General features: G+C 48.6%; 1 protein-coding gene across 2 annotated transcripts in view; it reads left to right on the top strand.

Annotated features, from left to right (window-relative positions):
- Positions 1 to 3009: 3009 nt before the first annotated feature.
- Positions 3010 to 6000, top strand: part of LOC115532755 (FERM, ARHGEF and pleckstrin domain-containing protein 1) — a 64008-nt gene continuing 61017 nt past the window's right edge. For both annotated transcript variants that reach the window (XM_030342635.1, XM_030342634.1), the window contains exon 1: positions 3010 to 3269. The gene's annotated coding sequence lies outside the window, so the exon portion shown is untranslated. The remainder of the gene's footprint in view (positions 3270 to 6000) is intronic.

Below are 6000 nucleotides of genomic sequence, written 5' to 3'. Positions count from 1 at the left end.
GAGTGGAGCACCAGGGACTGAAACACTGTCCCGGCCAGCGGCCATAATGACCTGGTCCATAAGATGGGGGGGTGTAGGGGACGTACTGGCTGGTTTAAAATAGAGGCAGCCCCCCCCTCCCACCCCCCTACAGAGCCCTTATCTAATGTATGAATGATGTCCCCCGTGTTCAAGCCTTGGTCCCTACCTTCATATTAATCATGAGACAAGAGGTGATGAGTAGGACCAGACTCACAGCGTCATTCGGCTTTACATATTACACTGATTTTTCCCAATTGGGTGACAATCTTGCACATCATTTTCCCAGGATGCAGACGTGTTTTTTATCGGGAGATTCCATGAAGACTCTGAGGCTGTTGTGGTGATTTCCTGTTTTTTCTCCCATCTTCTGTTGGCTGGCCCTTGCAACAGCTGAATAAACACACACACACAAACATAGACACACACACACACACACACACACACACACACACACACACACACACACACACACACACACACACACACACACATACACACACAGACAAACACACACACACACACATAGACACCATTCCTTTAAACAAGCATCGACCCGCAATCAAAGCAGAGCTTCAGAAATATATAATTATACGTAATATATAAATAATAAATCCGTAAATCACTTTTGGGGTTTGAGAATGAATGTGACAATTAGAAATTCCGCTAATTAAAAAAAAAACTGTTTGACTTTGATGCGTTAAACCCTTTGATTTCAATAATGGATTCCGGTTGAAAGTGATTTGTACCCAAGATACGAAACACGTCAGTGATGGGATATGAATTAGAGTCGCTGAATACTCATGTGCTGCTGAAGCTGAGTAAGTCGACACTGCGTTGTGTTGAGGAAGACTCTTTGTCTGGAAGATTTGATGAACTTTATTTTGAGACTTCAACTGCAAACCTGCGGCGCTATCATTAAATGCTGATAAAACATACACACTGCTTGGGAAGAATGGGGTGGGGGGGGGGGGGCAGACATGGCTGCCAATGCAGTTAACATTAGGCTGCAGGCGTTGTTTGTACTGTGAATCAAATTAAGGAGGCAGGCATTGCAACGGCAATCTACATCGACGGCAGATGGTCGCAAATGACTCTTGATCATAATGCGAAATACCTCAAAACGATGTGTTCATTACCTGGTTTTTTATATCTATATCTACAGTGTTCCAGAGACACAGCTCAGTGTTATTCGTCTCTTCGTGATTGTGCTACGTGCACGGCTGCTCTCGTCTGAATTGGTTCCAGCGTTGGAAATACCTCCAGAGGGGGCACAGTCTGCCAAGATGAAGTGTGTGTGTCTGTGTGTGTGTGTGTCTGTGTGTGTGTGTGTGTGTGTGTGCGTGTGTGTGTGTGTGTGTGTGTGTGTGTGTGTGTGTGTGTGTGTGTGTGTGTGTGTGTGTGCATGTATTCATTCCTGTGTGTGTTTGTGTGCATGTATTTATTCCTGTGTGAGTGAGTGTCTGTTTTTTGTGTCTGTGTGTGTGAGTGTGTGTACGTGTGTGTGTGCACATGTATCATTTCTCTGTAAGTGTGTATGTGAGTGTACACGTGTTTATGTATGTGTGTGTGTGTGTGTGTGTGTGTGTGTGTGTGTGTGTGTGTGTGTGTGTGTGTGTGTGTGTGTGTGTGTGTGCGTGTCTGCGTGTTTGCGTCCATGTGCATGAGTTTGTGTATGTTCATGGGTCCGTCCGTGTGTGAGCGTGTGTGCGTCCGTGTGTGTGTGTACATGTGTGTGTGATTCCTTCATCTCTCAGTCCCACCATGCGTAGGAGACTTCAACCCCCCCCCCCCTTCTTGCCAGCAGGTGGGCGAAGGACATTCAAAATAAAAGCGCGGTCCCAGGCTTCACAACACTGGCTGTTATCTCCGGAGAGGCGACGTGCGCTGGTGGGTGGGTGTCACCGAGGAGCCGCACGCAGCAGCGCCCCGGGACACTGCTACAGCGAGAGGAGAGTCTGCTTATCATCACCGTGGAGCCGCTCGGAGACACAGGAAACAGCGCAGCGCGCGAGAATGAAGGAAGAGACGAGCTGCCAACGTGTTGGGGCCGCACGGCACATTTAGACTGGATCCAATGAGCTATTAGTGGGGTTCGAGCACAACCACGGTTTGGCCTACAAAGAAAGATTGTCTACATAGGAGTGTAGTGGCGTCTTTCCACGAGGTACGCCTATAGAAGCAATGATGAGCGTGTCTCCAAAAATATCTAGTCTCCCGAATTAGTTTGACCTTTCACTTGCCATAGTTAACAATACAAACAAAGGCGAGAAATTTGGTGTAATTTCAGTAAAGCTACAAATTTGACTCCGCTCATCAATTATAACGCAAACTTTGATTCCACTGATTCATTCATACGTTATTTTGTGTATTCTTATATATCTTATATAAATGTTACCTCACACCTCTCAGTGACGGCTCCCTCGAGACATCGTGGTAAACTGGCGCCATGCGTCTCAGGTTTGAGTTCCAGCAGCGCGTCAGTTCCCCGCCTCTCTCTGCTGCCGGGTCGAGGGCCATTTTGAATGCCAGCACGTGTAGTGAGACTGTGTTACTTTATAATCACACATCGTTTATGTATGTATAGACAATGTATGGTTTTGGAAGTGAGTTCTGTATGTAATACATAAGAAGATGAAACAAGCGGAAAATGTGTTTGAGATAATCTTTTTAAATAAGATTAAATTAATTAGTTAAGTTCATATTTTTTTAATAAAAATGTATATGCTAAAATGACTTCTCTCTTGGAATGCTACTTTTATAAAAACCAAAAAGACGCGGAAGACAGATGTCTCTCTGATGACATCATGTGTGTGATGTTATACATGCTGATGGTATTTAGTGAAGCCATCAAGCTGAGCATCCATCCATCAATCACCAACCATCCAAACCGTCCGACCTGATTACGCGTGTCATAACCCTCTCCCACCGCCAGGGGACACTGTTGATCCGCAGTTCGCTGCCTGCTAGAAACCCTGTCGGCATTGCGCCTCCTTCATTGTCTGAGTAAAACTCAACTGGAGTGGATCTTCCGTGCTGTGTGTAATCCCAGCCCTCTCTCCTCTCCGCTCTGCATGTTCAGTCGTCCGCCATGGCGAACATGAGACGGAATTTCCCAGGATCAACGACCAGCGCCTTCAAGTCACTGGGGCTCAGGAGCTGCTAATGCGACGGCGGTGGATGTAATCTACAACACAAGCAGCTGGGAATATAATACAGATCGATTGGCTCCCCGCGTTGCACGGAAGAGGGTAAGCTTTGCACAAGTGTTGAAAAGAGAAATTATCAACTTGTTCCAGAAGATTAGCGTTAAGTCATGGAAGTGTGTTTCAGCTCGTTGTCATCCTATCACTTTGTAAAACGTATCGGCACACACGCACTGTGTGTGAATGTTGTTCCAAGCAGTGCGCGTCTTCCCGGTGAGGCTGCAGAGCGGCCGCACGCTGCGGTCCCTGGCCGTGCGGGTCTGGAGGAATGATCCCAGGGTGACACGTGAATTGCGTGGTTTAGCAGTCGGGCACTTATATACAGCAAATCACACTCGTTTTTACATCGGATACTTTCTCCTGTCCGCAACGGCTGGTCGGGGGAGTTTAGTGTCACCTTGTGGAAAATGCTGAGGATTGAAACGAGGGAGGAGACGACAGGCTGCGGTTTTAACCTATGTTACATGAATGGGCTCGGTTCGACCAGAGAAGAGCCTGGACGTGAATAAAACCAACAAGGCTACCATCAGTTATCCTGTCCCTGGTATGCAAGCTGATACTATGCTAGTCTGGGGCCAGTACGGTGCACGTTAACGCAGTCTGCTCCGGGTTCATGAGACGCCTGTGTGGAGTCACATTGGCAATTCATATTTTTATTTCGGCAGCTGCTGCTTCGTTGCCTGTCATCCCTTCAAAGGGAATGCATGCATACTGATTCATCATGAAACACGAGCCACACCCCGCCTGTCTGGGTCGCAGAATATATCAGGATCATGTGTTAAGTGCATGTCGCTCAATGAAAAGTCGAAGTAGTACCCTCACGCCCACCCCCGTCCCAGGTATAGGTCTGTGGCCGAGCCCCGCCGGTCATCCAGCTGTCAGTAATGACATCCAGCTGTGCTGCGGCTGTGGCTGTGTGAAGGGGCTCAGTGTGTCCGTGCGCACAGAGGAACCAGTGTTGCTGCCCAGACGCGCGGCCAGCAGCCACACGGCTCCGCGTTACACGCCGGTGGGGAATTTCAGGCAAACAAGTTCAACTGCGGGGTAATGCGCCTACAACGACCACGAAACACCCCCGTGTCAAAGTGCCCTTTGGTGCGGTATCCTGCTTGTCTCCGGGCCCATAAAGATCCCGGCATTTGTGAACCTGGATGGTTTCTGGTGTGTTTGTTGTGTTGCTGGGTTGGGGGTTAAATATTTGGGTGGCTGCATGGCCCCAAACCAAGGCTGGTTCGTGGGTGTCGGGGGAACGGGTTGGCTGTGGTAATCACAGCCTTCTTATCTTACATTCTCCTGGTGCCTTTGTTCGCAAAGTGTTTAGTTACCGTGCGTGTGTGTGCGTGCATGTTTGTACGTGTACGTGTGCGTGTGTGTCTGCGTGCATGCTGGAACGATGAGTGTAGCAGACCGGGTCGTTGCACAAGGCCTCTGATCTAGACGTGGGAGCGGGGTGAAGACAGTCGGGGCATGACGCTCGTAAGGGTTTATTCAAGTATTGGCCAACTTGTGCGGCTTGACCCTCAGCCTGGAAGCAACACTTGAGGTTCATACCAACAGATCCGGTTCTCCTCATTTAATTCCTCTGGACGGAAACGTGAAACCTGTTTAATGTCACGCCCACTTCTCTTACAAGAGCCTCAGAGTAATAACAATAACAACTCGGTTCATGTGTCACGATTCCACAACGACCGCAACTAATGCCCTGGCCTGCATGCACCTGGACTGGACTGCCTGGATGATGTCTGCTTAATGACTGTTAAAGAGGGGATGTCATGCAAACAGGTGTGAGTTTCAATCAATTACCAGCTTGCCCAGTGGACTGTAGCAAACGTTGCTCATCTATCCCCCGAACATCTAGGTGGACACGCCCACTTGTGATGTCACAAAAACACATGAAACGGCAGATTTTCAAACGGCTTGTAATGGTTGCGGACACTCACACCTGGTGGCCTGATATCACCCCTTTGAAGATGTAGGACTTCTCCCCTAAGACTACTCTACTACTACTGGGGCTAAATCAAACCTTCACCTCCAATCCCGGTCCTCCATGCCGGCCCACTTCCTGGTGTAGAATCCTCCGATCTTGACAACTTCCTGAGTCCGATTGCAACCGGCGGTTGTGAGGGGTGACCGGGCCTGTCGATGCTCCTCTTGTTACCGCGACGACAGCCACTGTGCCCTCATACCACTGTAGCACTAATCGCCAATGTGGTGAAGGTCTCCTTGCAGACGGTACGATGCAAAGGTCAGTTTTAGGGTGTCCAAAAAATCCACGACCGAAGAGATGAATCTGAGAGGACCTGTCGTCCACTCTGTGTTACAACAAGGATCCAACATTCACGTAACGCTGAAGTCCAACCGTCAGAAACACACGTGGGATGCAACGTTCTTCTACACTGTTCTAAATGTCACACTCGGTCTTAGAACTGCGGTTCGAGTGACTCTCTCGTCTTGTGATTGGTCGATCCGTTCAAGGCTTTTGCGCTGTACTCATGCTTTGAATTTAAAGGAACTATTTGGCGTCTGTTCGTGGCTTAATTGCTGCTCCCAGAGGCTGCAATTATCAGCCATTAGCCGTCACTGTAAATACTTCACTTTCAATCGGGGCGCTGGTGGGGCGAGAGTTGTGAAGCCTGATCTATTTATTGTCTGTGATGTACCTCCTTACTAACGAGCACTTTAAAGGTGTGTGTGTGTGTGTGTGTGTGTGTGTGTGTGTGTGTGTGTGTGTGTGTGTGTGTGTGTGTGTGTGTGTGTGTGTGTGTGTGTGTGTGTG

This window comes from Gadus morhua, chromosome 20, assembly GCF_902167405.1.
Source record: "Gadus morhua chromosome 20, gadMor3.0, whole genome shotgun sequence".
Lineage (NCBI taxonomy): Eukaryota > Metazoa > Chordata > Actinopteri > Gadiformes > Gadidae > Gadus > Gadus morhua.
The sequence above is the reverse complement of the archived record's forward strand: the minus strand, read 5'-3'. Positions and strand labels throughout refer to the sequence as shown.